The following is a 25,947-nucleotide window of genomic DNA, read 5'->3' on the forward strand; positions in this document are numbered from 1 at the left end:
TCCAGCAGTTCTTCCACCTTTTCATTGATTTCCCCCTGTATTTTGGGGTTCTTTGGGTAATATCTTTGTTTAATTGGGATGTCGTCCTTCATCGTGATTTTATGCGGGGTTATGTTTGAACAACCCTTCTGATTTGTGAACGCCGCCAGCTCTTCTTCGATGAACTTTTTGTCCCGCTCGCGCTCCCATTCCTCCGAGGGTCCAGCTATGGCTATGGACAGCCTATCCTCCAGGTATCCGCTCCATCTTTCTCTCCTCGGGATCGTGACTTGGTGGCCTGCGCAGTTGATTGTTGTGCCGAAATCTGCGGGGAAATCCCATCCAAGCACCGCGCTGTCTCCCATGCCTGGCAACACTAACATATTCAAATCCTTTTTCATATTGCGAAAGCTTACTGTTGTTAAGAGTACCATTTGAGTCTCTATGTGGCTCCCGTTGGCCAACTTTACTAGTCTCCTTGTTGCTTTCCGTTCTCCGGCGATTCCCGGATTCTTTGCTAGCTCATCTGAGATGAAGCTAGCCGTTGCCCCGGTGGCCACCATGGCCCTCACTTCTGCTCCTCCGACCTTGATGACTGCCGCTACTTGCTGATCGTCTCCGATTAATCCTCCAACTAGTTCTGAGAGGCAGCACCTCGCGAACTCCGCCTTCCTCTCTGCGGCTGAGATCGCTGCACGTTTCCCGCTCTTTGGCAGCATTCTGTGCTTCTCACCCCTACTGCGCCGCACATCCTGCAGAACAGAATTCTGGGGTTCCTGCACCCGCTGGCCCAATGGCACATGCCTCCGCATCTGTTGCATGCCTGTGCTGGGTTTTCTACATGTCCCTGTCTAGGCGTCGCTGCCCACTGCATGTTCGCCTGGCTACTTTGGCTTGCTGCCCATCGTTGATTCGGCTGCTATTGCCTTAGGCCTGTCCATTGCTAGCTCGGCTGTGGCATCTGGCGATGTTCCTCCGGCTGCCATCTATGCCCCCACCCCTGTCCTGGATGGCTCTGTTGCTCTGGTGGTTTATGGTGCGGTTCCTCTTTTGGCCATCTTCTGTCTACCGCTGAGGTTTGTCTATTGAAGACCTCCTCTTCCAGAGCCAGCTCCTCGAATTCCTCGGCTAGACCCATGACCTCCTCGAGTGATGCACATGCGTATGGTCTCATGAACATTTTCATACGCGGCATGCAGTTCTCCACTAGCCTATCAATGACCTCTTTTGTGGACTTTCCTAACGGCTTCATTAGCGCCTGAAATACAAAAGTGCAGTTAAAATTTATTTTATTTATAACAGATAAAATAAAGATGCAGTTCATCAATTAAAACTTTTTTTGGTTAAATTTAATAAATTATTTATTATATTTAAATAAGATTAATTAATTATTTTCGTTTTCGCATTTTCTTGATATTAAAATTAAAATTTATTGAATTCAATTCAACAACAAGAAAAATCTTTTAATAAAATTTATTTAACAAATATTTAAATAAAATATTTAATATTATTAAAGTTAAAAGCATTCGCCGGTTGGATAAACGTTTGGAAGATGGATCACTTCCTTCCAAAAATACGTAGATACCAGCATCTGTCCGCTGAGAGACTGGCAACCCAAAACAAGAAAAAACTGGGTTCAGCAAGCAACTGAAAAGAACTTCGATCGCTCGCCTTGCTGTAATGCAAAGGTTTGAGTTTGTTAAGTCAGCCTCCCTATGTTTGAAGTGTCTGCGAAAAGATCACACAAATCGATCAGGTGTCAAATCTGTGCAAGATCGCACCAAAAACTTCTGCACCGATTTACAGTGACTGAAAATAACTTAGCGTTATTACCATCCACACAAAATCCTCCTCCAGCGTTAACGAATGATGGCCCTTCTACTTCACATGCTTTGCATGCGTCGCCTGTAGAAAGGGTTTTGTTAGCAACGTCGATCGAAAGCGTTCGAACAAAAAATGGTGAGCACATCTTGGCCCGAGCATTACTTGACTCAGGGTCACAAATGAATTTTATTACAGAAGATCTTGCTCAACGCTTACATATCCGTAGGGAGGAATCGTGCATCAACTTGCTTGGAATTGGTCAATCTAATTCACAAGTAAAGAAAAAGATACACACCGTGGTGAAGTCAAAAGTCAATGGTAGCGAGTTTCCGTGTTTTGAAAACAATTTCAGGCTATCACCCTGACCAGTCAGTGAACGTGAAAGATTGGACCCTACCAAAGAACTTGCCATTAGCAGACCCATATTTTTACAAACCTCAGCGGATAGATATGCTAATTAGAGCTGAGTCATTTTTCGAACTGTTGTCCGTTGGCCAAATTAAGCCAGGTCCCAACCATCCCATCCTTCAAAAAACTCTCCTTGGGTGGATAGTATCGGGAAAATATCTGGCAAATTCCTGAACTCCTCAACAGCCGGTCTCTAGTCTGAAATGCCAAGAAGAAATACTAGAGTCAATAGACAAAAACTTGAAAAAATTCTGGTCGTTGGAAGAAGTTCCATCTTTTAAAAAGATGTTGTCGTCAGAACAAGAGCTATGTGAGGAACATTATCGGAAGACTACAAGAATACTGCCTTCAGGTCGATTTGAAGCTAAACTTCCATTTAAGTCGGATCCAAGCGTTTTGGGCAACTCATTCGAGATAGCCAAACGCCGATTTCTGTCGCTCGAGAGAAGATTATCTCGAGATCCGAACTTAAAGAAAATGTATTTGGAATGTATGGAAGAATACGAATCCCTAGGCCATATGTCCCCTGCAAGCAATGACGTTCTTGCTTCTCCACACTACGTTATTCCCCACCTCTTACGGCCTCAAAGTACAACGACCAAAGTCGGAGTCGTTTTTGATGCGTCCTGCAAGACATCCACACAGAAGTGTTTAAATGAGTTGTTGATGGTGGGTCCAACAATTCAGGAAGAGCTTTACTCAACTCTTCTTAGATTTCGGCTAAACAAATTTGCTCTGGTAGCCGACCAAAAAAGGAGATGTATCGGTTGATTGAATCCGCGAAAAATACATTCCCTCGAGCTGCTAAAGATATTGGGTCTGACTTTTACGTCGACGATATGTTAACGGGTGCTGGTTGCGTGGAGGAGCTAAAGACAATTAAGTCTGAAGTAACTCAGGTTCTTCAAAACGATGGGTTTGAATTGAGTAAGTGGTTTTCAAACTCGCCTGAAGTTACTGCATCCGAGAGCACGGTTAAGCCAATATCATTTTCGGACTCTGAGCTGACAAAAACACTAGGAATCGTTTGGGTTCCTAAAGATGACGTGTTTAAATTCGAAATTGATATGTCAGTCATTCGTCAAAGGGCGACTAAGCGGAATATTCTTTCGGTGACATCAGGGCTTTTCGACCCCCTTGGCTTATTAAACCCAGTCCTTATTAAAGGAAAGATCCTGTTGCAGGAACTTTGGCTTAATAAGCTAGATTGGGATGAGTCGATTCCACTTGAAAACCGCGTGGAACAAAATTCAGCTTGCCTTGTCGCAGTTAGAAGATATCTCAATACCGTTTGTGATGAGTGAGCCAACGTCACCAATTGAAATTCATGCCTTCTATGACGCATCGATGAGAGCCTATGGAGCCTGCGTCTATATCCGTTGCAAATCTGCAGAAGTCAGTAAAGTCTCATTATTGACTGCAAAATCGAAAGTAGCGCCGCTCAATACAAAGACGCTCCCCCGTCTTGAGTTATGTGCCGCTCACCTTCTCGCGGACCTCTGTCGCAAAATAAAACCTCTTATCAAAGCACCGATCGAACGAAATGTATATTGGTCAGATTCTGAAGTTTGTCTTCATTGGATTCGTTCCCATCCATCGTCGTTGACTACGTTCGTATCTAATAGAGTTTCTGAGATTCAAGAGTGGTCAGAGGAAAGCACGTGGCGGCATGTACCAACTAAACAGAAACCGGCAGATATTGTGTCAAGAGGTGGAGACGTAACGGAAACGATAGAATCAATCTGCTTCAGAGGTCCATCGTTTTTAACGGAGCCGGAAGATAAGAGGCCAACGAGCCCCCTGTTTGATCCGTCACCAGAAATCTTGCAGATGGAAGCAAAGAAGAATGCAGTCGGACTGACTGCCATGGTCTCTACCTCATATTTATTGGAAGTGATTGAAGGAATTTCCTCTCACTTAAAACTGCTGCGAGTGTTCGTTTACATGGTCCGCTTTATAAAGAAGTGTAAAAAATTAGTAGTTACTTCTGATAATGTACCTTCACCTGTCGAATATCAAGAAGCTTTTAATAAAATTGTCCAGATAGTCCAAGAGCACGAGTAGCTAATGCTCCTATTTCGTACGATGCCAAGTTTCCAGTATTGTTGACGAAGCGCTCTTAATTTGTTCAGAGCTACTTGCACGAGTCGAATTTTCATGTGGGTTCACGAGCACTGGTGAGTCTCTTGTGACAGCTCGTTTGGATAGTAAACGCGCAGGAAGTCTGCAGTCAGATAGTGCGGTCACCCTAGCAGCGGGAGCAGGAGGTCGCCAGGAATGGCGATCTGGTCCTGGTCGCCGAGGACAACCAGCCGCCCCAACAGGAGATCACCGCCAGGGTCGTCGAGACTCACGCCGGCGCGGACGGAAGGGTAAGGGTCGCCGACGTCAGGACTAGTGCAGGAGCATTCTTCAGGAGAGCAGTCTTCAGGAGAGCAGGCTGAGATTCAAGAGCTGGCGAGGTTGCCAGTGGTTGAAGCCTGATGGAGGCCTTCAACGGGGCCAGTGTAGAATTAATGTAGAAGATTAAGCTTGAATTTTATTGAAGTCTATTGGTAAAAATATAATCAAATTTATAAAGTTGAACCGAGTGCACGTATTTTTCGTAATTGCTATATTTAAATTTACAGCTTTTTGTCTTTCAGAGATAAGCTAATCTCAGTTAACAATCCCCATACCTCTTGTTCTTGTTGTTGTAAATATTTGCCAAATAAATGGTTAAAGTGCAGCCAAACATTTTTGTATATATTTTGTGCATAAATTATTTGGTGTACATAGAAATAGATGCAGCGGTATACTTATCGTTTTCGCTTCCCACCGTTATCCACTGTTGTATGTATGCAAATTAAATTGTTCCTAAGTTTACTTTTTTAAAAAAAAAAATTTTTATTTTATTTCTTCACGTCTACTTAAATCGACTTATTGCTAAACCCACTTTTTACTCCAGAATTATATTTTTATTCAAGCTTGGTTGAATCTCGACTTAAGACTCTTTTCGCTATCAATATCGATTTACCATCAAACCTCGGCTTAAGAGAGAGACCTCAAAAAGGGCTATTTGTAAATATAAACATTTGTCCTAAGAGACATTAAGATAAACGGACAATTGGCTGACGCAATGATTGACTCACTGGTAAAAACTGATAAGATCGGAAGATATATCAAATTCGGACTGGCGGCGATTTGTTTATCATTCTGGCTCAGACCGTGGAAAAGTTTTAGAAATATGTTTACAGTTAGAGCTGGATGTTTAGTCTGGGATAATTACTTGGTGGTTCTCAGACACGAAAACCGCTTCCCACATTTATCCGCTGTTGTATGTATGCAAATTAAATTGTTCCGAAGTTTACTTTTTAAAAAAAAAAAATTTTTAAACCCACTTTTTACTCCAGAATTTTATTTTTATACAAACTTGGTTGAATCCCGACTTAAGACTCTTTTCGCTATCAATATCGATTTACAATCAAACCTCGGCTTAAGAGAGAGACCACAAAAAGGGATTGTTCAGTTACCGAGCGTTTTCGGGAGCTATATTATTTGTTCTAAAATATTGGATTTAGTAAAAACAAGCACAGTTCAATTTCAAACAATTTATTTTAAATGTTTTGGCTTTATACAAAGTGATATATGTATAGATGCGACTGCGAGGGGGTGAAGACCGAATTAGAATACAAACGCGGGAGCGCGGCTCAACGCTTGATGCTGCGGAGCGATCGAGAGAGCCCGGGAGAGAGCGAGACAAACGCTAGTGCATGACGGCAGATGCAGGTGGCCGATCGAATGCATGAGAGCGGGCGATGCGAACATAAGTATAAAAGAAAGTGACGTAACGAAGTGGAAGCGGAAGCTCCTGACGCCGTCCGGCAGCGCACCCGATACACTCCGTCGCCGTCGTCTTTATCCTCGATGCTACTGCAGCTGGGCGATGGCATCTCAGTAGCCATTTCGCTGCCAAAGTCCAAGAGCGGCTTCACATCCACACTGGGTAACATATGACCTATCATACTAGACACCGGAGCGGTTCCTAACCAGAATATTGGCAGTGGCTAGCATCACCACATCACCAAACCGATCCTTAGCGACGAGAGAATTGACGGCGGCGGACGCTGAACCAGAAACAGCGTCGCTGAATGTGGGAACCGCAGGATAGGGGGTTTTGGTCTGGAGATGGCGAATTGCTCCAAAATGCAGCAGATTATGATGCCTGCGTCCACACGCACGGCAGCTTGACGCATTGCAATGCCGAGATAGGTGCCCAAGGCACTTTCGGCATAAATAGAATCGCCTAACTTCGCCTAAACGATCCTCAGGCGACAAGCTTAAAAACCTTGGATAGGAGTTTCTCACGTGAGAATGGCCATCACAGATCATGCATGCGGAAGAGTTTGTGATCACAAATGCAGAGTTACCTGGATAAAAGGGTCTACGTCGTCCTACCGCAAAGTTTGGTGCATGTGATGTCGTCGGCAAATCCATGCTCTCCAAAGTCCGGCATCTTTGCTCAAGAAAACTGGCGATGGACTCCAACGTTGGAATGGAACCCAAGGAATCCGAGTCAGATTGCATTTCCTTCCGCTTAGACTACGTAGCATCATCAACCTTCTGCAACAGCACTTGTCGTGCCCATGCTTGCCAGGGCTCGCATATGGGAATTAAATTTGTCCGAAAGCTCGCGAAGCCTCGTCGCCGATGCGGACTCTACGGCCCTCAGATTCATTATCTCATTAACATGAGCTTGAAAAATGAACGTGCGATTACTAGCAGCTCCAATGCGACGACATAATTTTTGTCCGTGAGTTCCAACGATCAAAAAGTCTCCAAGACAGATTCACGATGGCAGGACCGCAACCGTTGAAGCTTCTCGACCCGACTGATGAATGGGTTTGTGTCCACCATGGTCGAGAACAGTGACCGAAATTCAAGCCACTCCGCATAACCTCCACTAAACGTGGGAAGTGGCAGTGGAGGCAAAGCCTGAAAGATTCTGCCAAACGATGTATCGAAATTGGTGACAGAAGATGCGTTGTTCAGCGTCGAACTCGCTGGCAACAAACTGGAGCGCTTCATAATCTCCTGATCCGGGATGAAGTGTGCCTCCCTCGCCGCATCGTTGAAGTTGACGCGCAGATCGCTCCTGAGTTCTGCAACATCCATCTCGGACAGCTCCTTGTGCGTGCTCTTGAAATCCGCAACAAATCCCCAATTCGTCCCCAATTATTTTGTTTTGTTTATTTGTTTATTGTCAGCTATGTATGTCAACAGATGCCAATATTTTTTGCACAAATCACAAGCCGAATAATGTTTTTTAATTTGTTTATGTTTATATGTTTTAAGCCGGGCAGCTCAAATTTTCAACGGAAAATAAATTAACAACTTTTTTTCCTATGCACAATCACGTCGGGGTTCACCAAATGTTCAGTTATCGAGCGTTTTCGGGAGCTATATTCAATGTTCTAAATATTGGCTTTAGTAAAAACAAGCACAGTTCAATTTCATACAATTTATATAAAATATTTTGGCTTTATACAAAGTGATATATGTATAGATGCAACTGCAAGGGGGTGAAGACCGAATTAGAATACAAACGCGGCTCAACGCTTGATGCTGCGGAGCGATCGAGAGAGCCCGGGAGAGAGCGAGACAAACGCTAGTGCATGACGGCAGATGCAGGTGACCGATCGAATGCACGAGAGCGGGCGATGCGAACATAAGTATAAAAGAAAGTGACGTCACGAACTCAATAAAATATCGCCGGCCAAACTTCTTTCCGGCGGCTGCTTATTTGTAAATCTAAACAATTGTCCTAAGAAACATTTAGGGAAACGGACAATTGGCTGACGCAATGATGTACTCACTGGTGGAAAGTGATAGGATCGGAAGATATAGCCGATCTTAGCCGGTTCATTTGTTTACTTTTAGAAATATGTTTACAGTTAGAGCTGTAAAAACTTTGATGACAGTGCTTTTATTTCTTCAAACAATTTGGAATGAATTATTTGGTGTTTATTATTATTTTCAAATAGATCGTTAATTTTGTTTTCTTTTGTTACTACATCATCATGGTCCGGGTCATCATGGTATGAAATAATTTAGCATAAGAGTCATAAAGTGTTGTATAGAAAGAAGTCATGATTTCAACAATTTATTATTTCGGATGTTATTGATACTATGATCAGAAATAGTTGAAGTGCAAAAATCACTGTGGACGGAAGTCCACAAGGTGACGACCTGCATGCCTTGGCGTGCGCGAGGAGACTCTATATATAGCCGAAGAATTAAAAATTTTCTGTAGGCAACCGATCTAACTGAATTATATACCAATCGAAAGGTATTGTTTCAATTGGATATTTAATTGTATTGTATTCAATCAGATAAGAAAAAATATTGAATATAACAGTTTTTTTTGAGATGCAATATTAAAAAAAAAATTTACGTAAAAAAAAATCAACCCATAATAAGGATTTGCTTGGAATCGAACCAACTCCCTTACGATTTACGAGTTTCCGCGCAAAATATTTAGAATGACAAGAAAATATTAGTGATTAATAACTTATATTGAATATGCGTAATTTCGAACTCTAGCAGCAGCAGAGGGCCGGCAGGATTACTTAGCCTACTTTGTTTTGACGTTCGAAGAGCAAACCTTATTGAATTGTTTTTGTTTTTCTATCGAAATTTGACACTATGGCCGGAATCGGCGGTGCTAGGAATTTCAGTACTGCTGGGTTCTTTAAACTTTTACTTTATTTGTCTATCGGACGACTATATCCTATAGCTGCCATATAACTGATTGGTCGGAAATGCCATAACTTTGGTGTGTTTTAAGTGATGTTTTTCCACACATGTTATATTTGGTCAAAAGGATCGGATCATAAGGATCGGCCGACTATATCCTATAGCTGTCATATGTTTATGCTTTTTTAAGTTAGAAAGATCTCTCATAAGGATAGGCCTCTCATCTGTTAATTTGTTTAAACAATTTGGTTTCCCACAATTAAGAAACAATTTAGGATTTTAAATAGAATTTTGGGCAAATTTTTAATTAAAAACAAGAAAGCAAAGCTAACTTTGGGCGGAGCCGAAGTTGATATACCCTTGCAGTTAAGGCAAGGGTTATGAAATTCGGCAAATCAGATTATTTTGTCCAAAATAGAATCTGTACCAAGTCCCATCTTTCTATCTTAAACACCAAAAATACCAAAGTTATGCCTATTCCTGTCGTTCTATGACAGCTATAGAATATAGTCGGCCGATCCTTATGAAATTTTGTACGTAAGATATTTTGGTCAAATATAACAAGTGTGGAAAGTCTCAACCTTAAGTCTGTAACTTAAAAAACACCAAAGTTATGGCATTTCCGATCAATCAGTTATATGGCAGCTATAGGATATAGTCGTCCGATTCCGGCCGATCCGACTTATGTACTACCTGAAAAGAAAAGAAGGATGTATGCAAAGTTTTGACTCGATAGCTTTAAAACTGAGAGACTAGTTTACGTAGAAACCGACAGACAGACGGACAGACAGACAGACAGACAGACGGACAGACGGACAGACGGACAGACGGACATGCTCATATCGACTCAGGAGGTAATCCTGATTAAGAATATATATACTTAATAGGGTCGGAGGTGTCTCCTTCACTGCGTTGCACACTTTTGACCAAAATTATAATACCCTCTGCAAGGGTATAAAAATATCAGGCACGTGCCGAATAAGAATATTTTTTGTATGCAATTTTATAGCACAGTCACTAAAATTGATATCAGAAATTTTGGATTTCGCATGCAGGTTCGTCACCGGTACTTTACTTCGTCAAGAGGTTTTTTTATATGATCTCAATTAGCAAAAATTACCCACAACAATTCAAAGACGAACTGACTAATTTATGCACCCAGTTTAGTGACGTATTCGGACTTGAAACCGAATCAATCACTACCAACAATTTCTACAAGCAAAAGCTAAGATTGAAGGATGATGAACCAGTTTACATAAAGAATTATAGATGTCCACATAGTCAGAGAGATCAAGAGATATAACGACATTTTCAACGAGCAATGGCTCGTATCGTTTCACACGATTGCCTTTCGGTTAAAAAATAGCGTCTTATTCATTTCAGAGGATGATGACTATTGAATTCTCTGGATTAGAACCTTCACAAGCATTCCTTTATATGGATGACTTAACATAAAAACATATGCGAAAAAGATATGCTTAAAAACTTAACTGATGTTTTTGAGAAATGTAGGGAATACAACCTTAAGTTACATCCGTTTGTGGAACGGTTTTAACTAAACTTCCAGTTGCTTATGCATCAAGATCGCTTACTGAGGGTGAATTCATTGGGCAATAACTTATTTCAGACCATATGTTTATGAAGTCACTTCACTGTCAAGACTGATCATAGACCTTTAATTTACCTGTTTTCAATTATTAATCTAAGCTCTAAGCTAACGCGCATGCGACTTGAGCTGGAAGAATATAATTTCACTGTGGAATATCTAAAGGGAAAAGACAACTATCTCGCTGATGCGTTATCAAGAATAACCATCAAAGACCTACAAAATATAACTAGAGATATCAATAAAGTCACTACAAGATATCAGAATAGGCAGAAAATCCGCGCGGAAAATAAAGAAAAAGAATTGCCTACGCAATCTTTAGATTCAGCTTCTAGGCCCAACGTATATGAAGTCATAAACAATGACGAAGTACGTAAAGTAGTGACCTTGCATGTAAAAGGTATGTTATGATTATTTAAACATGGCAGTAAAATTTCTGCAAGATTCGATGTTAGCGATTTATATACCAATGGAATTTTAGACTTAGGTCAATTTTTCCAAAGGCTTGAACTGCAAGTCTAAAGGTGGCAGACTAAATAAAGTCTGCCAACTCAAGGTGGCACCGTGGGAAAATATCTTTGAATATACTTCAATGGATAATTTCAAATTTATGGGCAATAAAATATTGAAAACATTGAGAGCAGCGATACTCAACCCTGTCGCTAAAGCTATATTTCAATCTTTTATTCTGAAGTACGGTCCAATGAAGACATCCATTACGGACATGGGAACAGAATACTAATTGCATTCTATTAGAGACAATTTGTGCAAGTATTTAAATATTAACAAGAAAGGAAAGCTAACTTCGGGCGGAGTCGAAGTTGATATACCCTTGCAGTTGAGTCGCAGTCCGCTAGGTGGCGCCACGCATCTTATATTATTAGATATATAGAAGATCGTATATAGTCGGCCGATCCTTATGAAATTTGGCAAATCAGATTATTTTGTCCAAAATAGAATCTGTACCAAATCCCATCTTTCTTACTTAAAAAACACCAAAGTTATGCCAATTCCGATCGTTCTATGACAGCTATAGGATATAGTCGGCCGATCCTTATGAAATTTTGTACATAAGATATGTTGATCAAATATAACATGTGTGGAAAGTCCCGACCCTCTATCTTAAAAAACAACGAAGTTATGGCATTTCCGATCAATCAGTTATATGGCAGCTATAGGATATAGTCGACCGATCCCGTTCCGACTTATATACTGCCTGCAAAGGAAAGAAGGGTGTGTGCAAAGTTTCAACTCGATAGCTTTAAAACTGAGAGACTAGTTTGCGTAGAAACAGACAGACAGACGGACAGACGGACATGCTCATATCGACTCAGGAGGTGATCCTGATCAAGAATATATATACTTTATAGGGTCGGAGATGTCTCCTTCACTGCGTTGCACACTTTTGACCAAAATTATAATACCCTCTGCAAGGGTATAAAAATATTACGTGTACAGCACACCACCACCAGACAGTTGGAACAATAGAGAGAAGTCATAGAACTTTTAATGAATACATACGATCTTATATATCGGTTGATAAAACTGATTGGGACGTATGGATTTAATATTTTGTCTTTTGTTTCAACACGACCCCCTCTATGGCACATAATTATTGCCATATGAGCTAGTATTTGGTTAACCAAGTAATTTACCAATACAATCTAATAGCATAGATAGCATAGAAACAATATATAATATAGATGATTATGCTAAGAAAGTAAATACAGATTAGAAGTAGCATATAAAAGAGCTAGTATAATGATAGAAGAGGATAAGAATAAAAATAAGGTACTTTATGATTATAAATATACGGGTCTGTATAAAGTAACGGAAATACGAGATAGAAATAATATTATAATAATTAACGACAAAAACAAAAAACAGACAGTTCATAAGGATAGACTAAAACATTTTATTTCATAACCACATTTAGTATGGCCATACATAAATAAACTATATATATATATATGTAGTAGGCCCAATAGTCCCTGTAGTCCAGTAGTCCAGTAGTTCCTTCCATTGTCACTTAATAAAATCGATGCGGCAGCACAGCAAGTTCCGCTTACGTTCGTTACCATCACTCGACTACCACATTTTCTCTCATCGATCATTTCTCTCACCCTTCTCTCTCTTAGCCTTCTCTCAAGTTGAGCCTCTGTCGTCATCTCTTTTCATCTATTTAAATTTTCGGTAACTCGTCAGCGGACCTCACTCACCAGCAGAGACTACCACCGTCTCTGCTGCTATGCCTTTCGCATGAATTCTATATTCCCCGAATTTAGAACTTCGCGACAACTCTGTTTGTCCTTGAATTCTACTGTTTCCCGACACGGCCTTCCTGACCTATCACACGTCCCTGTGTGTTGAGCTTTTAAATTGCTAAACAAGTCAAGAAAAACTCGGTTATGGTGATTTTTCATATTTGAAGCCTTAAACTTAATTTATTTATTGATTCTTTTCATCATTATTCTCTTACAACTACAAACTACATGAGTCGCATAGACAATTCCAACGTTTAACATAAACTAATAAGCAAATACATGCACCAGGTCATCAAGACCTCCGCCATAACACTGTTCGACCTTGCGAGACAGCTGCTGGGACTCAGCATTTCCCTCCTTGGGACTCAGATGCACATTCACTTGTGCCAACCGCAGGCTCTACCCCCTCTTGTGGTTCATCGTTATTCTGCAATTCCCCTGTTAATTCGCTGAATAACTGACTATTTGGTAGCGCTCTTAGAAACTTAGAAACTTGAAATGGACCCTTGAACTTTGGATCAAGTTTTGTTTGATGACGCTCTTCAGTCTTCAAGAAAGAAAAATATGCCTGACTTAACAGCTTTAATGCAAATTTCTGAGTCTAGATTAAGAGTGTGATATAAGTGAACAAACTTTGTAAATGCATCTACCTGGACAATAACATGGTTTATGACAGACCACCTAAACGCCTTGGGAATCACTGGCAAAATCTTGCGGTACAAAAGCCCAGTCCTAATTTCGTAAGTTTTCATTACATTGGTCTCTACATCCTCACCATTTAATTAGTCCACGATTTTTATTATGCTATCATCTTGTTGCTGTTCGGCTATCAGCCAATTATTTGTTATTGCTGCTAGATCTACACGAGCCTCTGCTACTCTACGGAGGGCAGAGGAAACTACAGGGATTGAATTGCGTGATAAAAAATCCACGTCTCTGCTACTCTACGGAGGATAGAGGAAACTGCAGGGATTGGATTGCGTGATAAAAAATACACGTGTGCCATTTGGCACCCCTTGCGATACTTAATGCTAAAATCAAAAGCCTGTAAATACCCCCACCAACGGGGTACTCTTGGGGTCAATTCAGCTTTCTTCTCAGTCGCTCTAAGTGAATTGCATTCGGTGTACACAATAAATTTTCTACCACGTAAATAATGTCTGAAGTGTTTTACTGCATTGTAAACAGCTAAGGTTTCTAAATCATATGAGTGATATTCAGCTTCAGGTACTGTCGTGCATTTGCTAAAATATTCTATTACTCTTCGTTTCCCATCTATCTTGTGTATTAGCATTGCGCCATACCCATCGGCACTGGCATCTGTATGCAATTTGATTTTGAGTTCAGGGTCAAAGATTGTCAGTACGGGGTCTGACGTCAGTATTTTGATAATCTTTTGCCGGATCTGCTCATGCTTCTCTTTCCAATCAAGCGTTTTAACTTTAGAGGTCAACTCATAGACCGGCTTCATCTGCTCTGAGAACCGCGGGACCAATTGTCTAAAATATGATGCCAAACCTATGAATTGCTCTAACTGAGTTACAGTGGACGGTGGCGACAGAACTGTCAGTGCTTCTATCTTACTTGGATTTGGTTTAATTTCACCATCTTTAACATAAAATCTCAGGTACTCTATACCTGTGCGAAGAAAAGCGCACTTTTTTATGTTGAATGTAAAACCTGCCTCAGACAAAACTCTCAGCACAATGCTTAACCTTTCATATGGTTCCTCCTTTGTTTCTGCTCCAATCAGCACGTCGTCTATGTAGAATACTACGTAGGAATAGGCTATGTCACCCAGGGCTCGCTCCATGGCACGTTGAAAAATAGAAGAGGCATTTTTTAGCCCAACATCACTAGAAATTCATACTGACCCTCTGGGGTAACGAATGATGTTCTTTCTATGGAATCAGGATGGATCGGTATTTGATAAAATTCGCTGGCCATGTCTAAAGTAGAAAAATATTTTCCGCCTCGCAAGCGATCTATCTGATCAGAAATCAATGGCAACGGGTACTTATCTGAGACTGTGTTTGAATTTAGCTCAAAATCAATACACAGTCTGTCGCTGCCATCTTTCTTTTTGACCAATAGCATTGGACTTCCAAAAGGCGAATTGCTTGGACGGATCACATTTGATTTCATCATTTGGTCTATTTTTTCCTTAACTAATATCTTTTCATCTACACTGAGCCGATAAGGGCGCCTTTGAACAGTTTTATTCTTATCTATCAAACGAATTTCTAATGCTCCTGTGGTTACACGTTTAGTTGGGATTCTATTTATAAAATTGTCAGAGTAATGTTTCAATATGTTTTTTAGTTTACATTTATCAATTTCACTTAATTCTATGTTGGTGTCAAGTACATTTTCAAAATTGGATGTCTCTTCATGTGTAGCATTAATAATCTTAGTTTTGTAAATATTAAGTTTGTCTGTTTCAATAACACAGGCCAACAGCAAAAAATCTCCACGCATAATTTCACCTGCTCTATAACCTTTAAGCTCCCCTGAACCGAAGTCTAGACGAAACATAGGTTCTATCACCCACAGTTTCCGCGGTACACCTAAGAGAAGAAATCGACCAAATTTTACCATATATTGAATTATGTGGCCGTGTAATGGCGATGTCCATCATTGTTTCTAGTACATATCATTTTAGAGAAGTATGTGTACCAACTAAAATTAAAAAATGTTATCTAGCAGTTACCATATCTTTGGAATACTCATCCAAAGTTGAAATCTCGGATTTTCTACATTAAATTTTGGTCTTCTATGATTTTTCCCCAAACATTTTTCTATGGAAGATTTTTATTTTCTTATTGAAATCAGTAGATCATACCATGTTTTATTTTTGGATTCAAGGAAAAACTCAAAATAATTTTATGGAATTTCTTCTAAAGAAAAATGTTTGGGGAAAAATCATAGAAGACCAAAATGTAATGCAGAAAATCCGAGATTTCAACTTTGGATAAGTATTCCAAAGATATGGTAACTGCATTCGTGGTTTTTTCTTGTACAAACTTGACGAAGATTCATCAATTTCGTTTTTATGCTTCTTGAAGGCGTAAGCCTGCAGCTGCCGCTGTAGTTCATTACGTGTCGTCACGCTGGTTGTAAAAACCCAACGCAGCAAATTATTGTCAATTTGTGTCATGTGGGCTAACGCTATTGACACCGCAATCTCTTCCAGCTCCGTAGATTTCCACTTGGATAGTAATAGCGTAACTATACGACTGCCATATTCAGCAAAGCTTTCTCCAGATCTGGGATATCCGTTTAAAACATTAATCAGTACGGCAGCCGTTGTCTCAATGCCCACGAATCGCTGGATGAACAGTTCCTTGAATTGGGTCCAGGTGATGCCAGCAAAGCATACCTGTGACAGCCATTGCGAAGCACTGCCTTCCAGCGCTTTGCTTAGCGCTATTATCTGCGAAGATTAAATAGACCGTAGTCCACCATGCTGTTGCATCCGTTCCCGCACCATCGGGATTAAATTTGGGCAGTGTCACATGCGTGGTCTTCCCATCTGACGCAGAAGCTCTTGGCGCCTGTATGGCCTTTATGATTTCCATGAGGTTTTTGTTTTGCTCCTCCAGCGGTGTCGTATATTGAGTGGATCTTTGCCCTTGGGGCGAAGGAGATCCCACTTCTGATGTAGTAGGCCCAGTAGTCCCTGTAGTATGTCCAATAGTTCCTTCCATTGTCACTTAATAAAATCGATGCGGCAGCACAGCAAGTTCCGCTCACGTTCGTTACCATCACTCGACTACCACATTTCCTCAATCGATCATTTCTCTCACCCTTCTCTCTCTTAGCCTTCTCTCAAGTTGAGCCTATGTCGTCATCTCTTTTCATTTCTTTAAACTTTCGGTAACTCTACCAAGACTACCAAGACTAAAACTACCACCGACTCTGCTGCTATGCCTTTCGCATGAATTCTATATTCCCCGAATTTAGAACTTCGCTATGTTTGTCCTTGAATTCTACTGTTTCCCGACATATAATCTTTAATACATAAATATTTAATTTAATTTAATTAATTTCATTTTCTTTACCGTTATTAGGTAAAATCTCATAAAAAAAAATAATAAATAAATAAAAGATTGTTCAAGAACATCACATCTCATGTTATAAAAGTAACATCCTCTTTGTTAATGACTACCTAGTGTCGTGAGCTATGCTTCTACACTTATGTATGCTGATGATGACAAGCTCTGCTTTTCTTTCTCTGACCACTTCCTTCATAGACATCTGCAATTCGACCTTGATGAAGTATTCTTGTGGTGCTGTAATAATCTTCTCTCACTAAACTGCTCAAAGTGCAAGGTTATGACGTTTAATCGTAGCATGCCTCAGGTCATCTCGTACTCAGTTGGGACTCACTTTTTAGATCGTGTTTCTTTAATGAATGATCTTGGAGTTATTTTCGATCACAAGCTGTCGTTTAATAAACATATTTTTGTAACAGTTAATAAAGCCAGAGGAGTACTTGCTTTTATCAAGCGTTGGTCAAAAGAGTTTGATGATCCCTTCACCACTAAAACGTTGTATATCTCTTTGGTTCGACCGATCCTGGAATACTGTTCATGCGTTTGGAGTCCGCAGTATATGGTTCATCAAAAAAGTATTGAATCAGTGCAAAAGCAGTTTTTTTTATTTGCCTTAAAATATTTAAACTGGGACTCAGATGATCTTCTTCCCCCATATCTTTGTCGGCTAAAATTATTAGACCTACCACCATTGCAGGTACGTCGTACTTGTGCTGGGGCCATGCTCCTTCATAAAACTATTCTTCGATTCTATTCGAGACTCGAAACTTTTACTCGAAAAGATACTTTTCTCTGTTCCAAACAGGTCAACCAGGTCCTTCCGACCCCTTTGGTTACCAATTTGCAGATCTAATTTTGCGGATCATGATCCTTTTCGCGTTATTTGTAAAAACTATAACCTATTGTCACATATATTTTCGCCTGAATTATCCCTAGATGTAATAAAATCTAAATTGATTGTTTTTCTATTAGAATAATTTGCTTTATTCTTAATTATAATTAATTTTAATAATAATTGTATAAATAACAGATAATTGTTATATTCAATAAATAAAAAATATTATTTTTTAAAATTTATAGATAATAAGAATAAAATAACTTTATGAAATTGCGTTATTTTTTTAAAAAGAAGGAGATGTGGTGTATGCACACATGAGTTTTTATTACACAACATAAATATTGAGCGGGAACACTTTGTTATCCGAAGCCACAACACTTCGTTGTTATACCAATAACCGTTGTTAAATCGTTTTTATACCAATGGCACCCATTGAAACTCAGACAAAACCGAAGCTGGAACTATCTGGAGCTGAGTTACTAGGAAGACTGATGACTGAAGTTGTTGATCTTGGAACATATAAAGGAGATTATTGTTGTTGGTGTGACTCCTCGGTTGCCCTATCCTGGATTCAAGATGAACCTGCTTGAGTTAATGTGTTTGTTTCTAATCGCGTATCTTCCTTTTAGAAACTCACCAAGACAATGAAATGGGGTTATGTTCCTACTGCTTTTAACCCAGCCGATCTATTGTCAAGAGGTTCTCTTCCCACTGAGCTATTAAACTCCCTCCTTTGGTCCCAAGCCCTCCTTTCCTTCGTGGTTCCATAGATGATTGGCCCATCGCTATTGTGGTCGAAAGGGCAACCACCGAACTTTACGCCAGGACCTTATTGGCTACTGCTCCACCCAGGGATTTCGCCGCATTGTCAAAGTTTGCCAACCCGCCCTACAGAGTGTGTTCCCCTAAATTTACAAATTTTGCCGCCGCATAACCAAACTCGCAGCCGCTCAAATCAGTGCAAAAATACAAGTAAATCAAAGCTTAGCAATAGAGACCAATGCATTTGTTTATCATTTCGCTGGCAAGCGGCAAGGCGGGGGAACGCACACAAACGCAAGATGAGCTAGTGTGCAGCAGCTCTACAAAAAAGCTCCCCAAAGCATACGAACGGGGGAGAAATAAACAAAAACAAAACTGCTGATAAACCCGCCGCTGCTCCTCAGATTTAGAATATACATTATTTTACATAGTTTCGCCCTTGACTGCTTGGCTGACAATCCTCCCCCCGTTAGTCGTTCCAACCGCTGTCTTAAGTATGGCTACACTGTTCACTCCGTCACGCCTAGAAACCAGCTCCAGTATCCTGATTCTCATCCTTCACCAGGACTATGTCAGCATGCAAGCAGAAGATTCTCTGCCACCCATCCAGACGATTGAAGTTTACGGCAGTAAGGTCCAGTTCGATGAAAGTTGAAGGCGGTGAAGCACATCTAGGTACGCAGGATTTTCTGAAATCGACACAAGGGCTTCAAAATAAATGATTGAGGCCATGCGGCACAACAAAGTCCTCAATTCATCGAAGCGAATAATTGCGGGACCAACTGCCCGATATAGGTGGTGCTTCCCACAGACCGTTAAAATGGGGAGAGCGTGGAGGAATAAACCGTCACTCGATAGACTCCGACAGGCAAAAATGCAGAGAAGCCATAATCCACAAAAGAAGCAAGCGAGGCAAGCGGGCTTGAGTGCGAAACCAATCTGCGCGATTTTAGTAAGCTTATCTCTTCCTTAAACTCGGTAAGCTGGACGACGCGCAACAGCAGATGGGTTCCTCCTTTGAAATCCTGGACCGAAATCCCTTCGTGACCGATGCGGTGGCAAAATTTGTAAATTTAGGCGAACACACTCTGTAGGGCGGGTTGGCAAACTTTGACAATGCGGCGAAATCCCTGGGTGGAGCAGTAGCCAATAAGGTCCTGGCGTGAAGTTCGGTGGTTGCCCTTTCGACCACAATAGCGATGGGCCAATCATCTTTGGAAACACGAAGAAAAAGAGGGCCTTGGGACCAAAGGAGGGAGTTTAATAGCTCAGTGGGAAGAGAACCTCTTGATAATAGATCGGCTGGGTTAAAAGCAGTAGGAACATAACGCCATTTCATTGTCTTGGTGAGCTTCTGTAAGGAAGAGACGCGATTAGAAACAAACACGTTAAATGGAGCAGGTTCATCATGAATCCAGGATAGGGCAACCGAGGAGTCACACCAGCAACAATAATCTCCTTTATATGTTCCAAGATCAACAACTTCAGCCATCAATCATCCGAATAACTCAGCTCCAGATAGTTCCAGCTTCGGTTTTGTCTGAGTTTTAATGGGTGGCACTCTACTCTTTGAGCTTAACAGCCGACAATCAGACCCTGACAATACATATACGCAAGCTCCATACGCATCCACGCTAGCGGCGCAGAATCCGTGGACCTCCAACCTTTCTTGGCAGGGAATGACTAAACGAGGAAACTTAATTCGCTGAGTTTGGTCAAAACTGGAACAGAATTGAAACCACTCGGAGTGAAGGGATTAAAGAAGGCTTTTATCCCATGACAAATTTTCTCGGCACAGCTTCTGCTGTACAATTGAAAAGGATGTGTCTTATCCAGTTCAGTGTCATTATTCGAATGAATTATTGTTTTCTTACACTAACTTATACTAACAACAACTTATTTTGCGAGTAGGAAATGGTCTAAGGTAGGTCCAGCAATGCTTCTCAATCTTTGAGTTATTAAGAAGTCTTCTTCGCCACGGGCACCACTGCCACCTTCGCCCAGTTCTTCCATGGTGTCATTGGGGCCACCAGGGCCTCCTGAACTTTGGCCACGGTTTCTGTTTTCACGCTGCTGCTGTTGAATATGTTGTTGGTTTCCACCACGGTTTGATTCGGTTGATTCTGATTAGCCGGGGGTGGATTGTTTTGTTTTTCGGGTCCATTTCCTGTGAACCATAGACAATTTTTGTATGGTAAACAAGAAAGGAAAACTAACTTTGAATGGAAACAGAGTTCGTTGACAGTATTTATTGTAAGATATGCATATATCAGATTTCATTTGGTATCGCAAATATAGGGTACAGTTGGCCGATTCTCATGAATATTTCATATTTAAATCAATTTTTTGACGGCTATATGGCAGCAATAGGCCAGTTGGCCGATTTTTATGAAAATAAAATTTCATAGAAGGCCTAAAAAAAATGTATGAACCCTATTCCAATTAGCAGTTGACGTATGTATACGCTGTTTAAAAAAACTGAACCTACACTACACAAAAGAAGATTATTCGTATACAATTTTTTCGAACCTGTTTGCTTAATTTTTCTTGGTAAACTTTGGTAAAAATTATTTACGACTTTCCACTTGCCTTAACTAGCTCATTGGTGCTTATGTACGCTGATGGCATTAAGCTTTTCCTTAAATATAAATTCACCAGAGCCCAATCTAGATTTCAGTCTGATTTGTCTTTTAAAATTGGTGATTGACAAAGCTTAATGGGTCGAAATGTAAACTAATGTCATTTAAGCAATCGGGTTTGCATTCTGGGTGTCCTATTAGATTTGAAACATAAATTTTTTCGATTATATATCCTGAAATACGTTTGGTTTTATTTTGCATTGAAATATTTTTGGTTTTATTTTGTATTGAAATATGTTTGGAGTTTATTTTATTGGAGCAGCAATGGTGCCGCTCCAACGACCGAAAGGTCTCTGATTTTTACAATATTCTTTAAGTCTAACTAAGGCTAAGTCTCATAGCTGCGCTGCTCGCAGGCAGCGGCAGAGATACGGCTACGTATCTATATACTTATGCATATTGCTATGCGCTCTCAAGTGTAGGCGCGAGGGCGTTCGTTGCAATTATGCCGACACTAGCATTTCCCGTGGGTGGGCTAAGCCATAACGATCGGATCATATTTCGGCCACTTAGCAGTTATGACCGGGATTTTGAAATATGTAAACACTGCAACGAAGTGTTACAGTGTGTACCCTTTAAGTATTTTCGGTACAGTGGGTATTCAATATATGTGCATACTACATCTCCCTCCTATTGAAAAATAACGTAATATAATGAAGTTATTTTTATAATAAAAATTTCTAATTAATACATTCTTTTTTTTATCTTATCAGACATAAAGAAAATGAAATTATTAAAAAATAATATGTTTATTTATTTATTTATATATGTGTGTCTTTGTATGGCCATACTAAGTACAATTTATGAAATAAAGATTTTTAATCTATCCTTATGAACTGTTTGTTTCCTATGTTTATTATTTGTTATTATAATGTTGTCTCTATCTCCTATTTCCGTTACTATATACGGACCTGTATATTTAGGATTATGACCTGTCTCGTTTTTTAATAAAACTTGGTCACCTACTGATATATCTATATCCCTTACTTTGTGATCATATAGTATTTTATTTCTATTCTTATTTTCTTCTAACATCTTCTTCTCTAGCTCTTTTATAGGCTACTTCTAATCTATACTTACTCTCCCTAGCATAGTCATCTATATTATATAGTGCTTCCTTACTATCTATGCTATTAAAATGTTTCGGTAAATTACTTGTTTTACCGAATACTAGCTCATATGGACAATAAGTGTGTGCCATAGAGGGGGTCGTGTTGAAACAAAAGACAAAATATTGAACCCATACGTCCCAATCAGTTTCATCAACCGATATGTAAGATCGTATGTACTCATTGAAAGTTCTACGACTTCTTTCTATTGTTCCAACTGTCTGGTGGTGGTGTGCTGTGGATGTAATATTTTCAATCTTTAAATATTTGCATAAATCGTCTATAATTGAATTCTTATATTCTGTTCCCATGTCCGTAATGAACGTCTTCATTGGACCGTACTTCAGGATAAAAGATTCAAATATAGCTTTAGCGACAGTATAAGCATTTTTATTTGGAACAGGTATTGCAACTAAATACTTAGTTAAATCACATATTAAAGTGACTGCATACTCATTGCCATTTTCTGATTTTGGCAATAGACCAATGGTGTCCACTATTACTCTGTCGAAAGCGTTTATTGGTGTGTCTGTAATTATTAAAGGAGTCTTTACGTGTTTAGTTATTTTGGCTTTCTGGCATTTTTGACATTTTCTTACGTACTCAGTTATATCGTTAGACATGCCTTTCCAGTAATAGTGTCTTTTTACTTTGGCCAAAGTTTTTGATATGCCAGTATGACCTCCTTGAATTGGATCATCATGAAATGTAGACAAAATTGCTTCTTTTTCTTTTAAATTCGTTATTTGGGTCACCGTGTTGAGTAGCGCTACTCTTAATGTTTTCAAGATTTTATTGCCCATTAATTTAAAATTATCTATTGAAGTATGTTCAAAGATATTTTCCCACGGTGCCACTTTGAGTTGGCTGATTTTATGTATACCGGCTTGCATTTCAAGCCTTTGGAAAAATTGATCTAAGTCAATAACTCCATTAGTATATAAATCGCTAACATCATATCTTGCAGTAATTTTTCTGCCTTGTTTAAATAAACATAACGAATTTTTTATCTGCAAGGTCACAACTTTACGTACTTCATCATTGTTTATGACGTCGTATAGGTTGGGCTTAGAAGCTTTATTTAAAGATTGCATAGGGGAAGTTGGAGACCATTATGGTTTTTAGTTAAAAACGCTCCACATGCTTGCTGTTATTATACAGAATTCTTTAGTGAAATCTGGATATTGTAGCAAGGTAGGTTCCATAAGTTTTGTTTTTAAGCATTGAAATGCATTTTCACACTCATCCGTCCATTTAAAAGGAACATTCTTTTTACATAATCTTGTTATGTGCCGTGAATAGTCGGCGAAATTTTTTATAAAACGTCTATAATAGTTACAAAATGCTACGAAACGTCTAGCACTGTCCGCGTCGTGCGGAACTAGGTAGTTCATAATGACATCGTATTTCTTGTCATCTGGAAGTATTCGTTTATCTGCATTTATGACCTAGAAAAGTCACTTCATGCATAAAAAATGAACATTTTTCTGGATGTAACTTTAGGTTGTATTTCCTACATTTCTCAAAAACATCTGTTAAGTTCTTAAAGCTTTTCGGAACAACCAATTACTATTAAGTCATCCATATAAAGGAATGCTTGAGAAGGTTCTAGACCAGAGAACGCAATAGTCAACATTCTCTGAAACGAATTAGGGGCTATTTTTAATCCAAAGGGTAATCGCGTGAAACGATATGAACCGTTGCTCGTTGAAAAGGACGTTATATCTCTTGAGCCTTTTTCGAGTTCAATTTGATGGAATCCTGACATTAAGTCAAGACATGAAAAGTATTTTGCTCGACCTAGTTGATCTAAAATGTCATCAACTCTAGGTAATGGTAATTTATCAGATAGTAATTTTTTATTAATCTGGCGGTAGTCAATTACTAATGGGAATTTCTTAACATTTGACCCGGGGGATGATTTCTTAGGAACAAGTAACAATGGGCTATTGTATTCAGATACTGACGGTTCGACAATCCTGTCAGAGATTAATTTACCTACTTCCTTTTGTATTTCGTTCACCTGACTATGTGGGCTTCGATAGTTCTTTATATATACTGGTTCATCATCTTTTAATCTCAGTTTCTGTTTATAAAAATTATTTGTGGTTATTGATTCGGTTTCCAATCTGAATATATCGCTATACTGGTGCATAAGCTAGAAAGCTGTGACTTGAACTGTACAGGGAAGTTTTTGAAAGTTGTGATAGTACAGATTTTTTTCTATTGTCTGTATTTGTGTTGACTACATCGTAGTTCGAAAGTGATTCATATGTTAGGTTATCAGTACTGACTACTTGGTCGGTACTTGTTGTGTTAAGTAGGCTATATATGTATTTGCCAATATAAATGCCATGCTGAATTTCCTGATTAGGAATAAATACACTGTCTTCTTTTGAGTTAAGCTCAATTTTCCGAATAACTTGGGATCTTGCTGGCAGAAGTATTGAATTATTGCCAGAACTATGAGTTATTGGTACATTAATTGGAAGTTTTAAATTATTGGGTCTAATTATAAGCCAATCTTCAGATGGCTTGAAGTCTAATTGACAGTTGAATTTTTTTATAAAGTCGATGCCTATTATTCCATCGCATGGAATTGGGAAATGTGAATTTAGGATATGAAAATCGTGTGGAATTATGTATTTAGTTCTCTGTATCTCCAAAGAAACTAAACCTTTGGATTTGGTTATTTCTTGACTTATGCCTTTTATGTCTATGATGTGATCATCTTGGATGTTTTGGAAGTTATCCGAAGTTTCTTTTAAAATGGAAATGTCTGCACCTGTATCTATTAAAATGATAAGCTCTTTTCCAGTAGCTACATTGAAAAATGAAACGAATATATTTTGACTGAGATTAATGGTGTGAACTCTGACTTTTTTTATTATTGAGTATTTAAAGGGCTTTGGGAGTTTCCCGAAGTGTTTTGGTTAGTATTTTGTGCAATTCTGACATTGCTTTGATTATTGCCATTGGGGCATTGGTACGAGTTTCCACCGCCTCTATAGTTTCCTTTATATTAGCCTCGTCCTCCTCTGTTATTTTGGTTGTTGTAGTTTTTGTTGTTATTTTGGTAATTGTTGTTGTAGTTATTGTAATTACCACGAGAATTACCTCTATCATTTCCACGTCCGCGATTTGAGCCGCGCTGTGGATAATTCTTGAAATATAGGGCAGTATTTGACTGTCCAGTTGCTTCGGTGCAACTAGTGACAAATTTGGAAACAGCATCGTTCATAGTACTAAAGTTGCCAGCTTGCATGATAAGTTTTACCTTATTGATTGTGCAATTTTTACTCATTGCATTGACTGCATGCTGCGTGGAATAACTTCTGGCTAGCTCTAAAGGTAAACCATCCGTTATATATGCACCTTCTAAGGCTTTCGTCATCTGCTCAATTTCTTGTGTATATTGGTTAGCAGTTTTATTGCGCTGCTGTAGGTTCATCAGCTTCGCTGATAATACTTCTACAGTTTCGCCCTTGACGTTGCCTCTTAGTTTAGAAATTACTTCAGTAATTGTTGTCTCATTACCGATTAGATTTCCGGCGACACCTTTTAGCTTTGTTTTTATTATGGAGACAGCTAATTCTTCGTGCTCGCCTTTTATTGATTCTATTATTTGTAAAGCATCAATGAAGCTTGTTAAATTTTCAGCCTTACCATCAAAAACTGGTATAAGCTTGGATGCTGTATTAATAAAATCAATATTTGATTGTGCCATT

This window comes from Drosophila ananassae, unplaced genomic scaffold (assembly GCF_017639315.1).
Source record: "Drosophila ananassae strain 14024-0371.13 unplaced genomic scaffold, ASM1763931v2 tig00000107, whole genome shotgun sequence".
Classification (NCBI taxonomy): domain Eukaryota; kingdom Metazoa; phylum Arthropoda; class Insecta; order Diptera; family Drosophilidae; genus Drosophila; species Drosophila ananassae.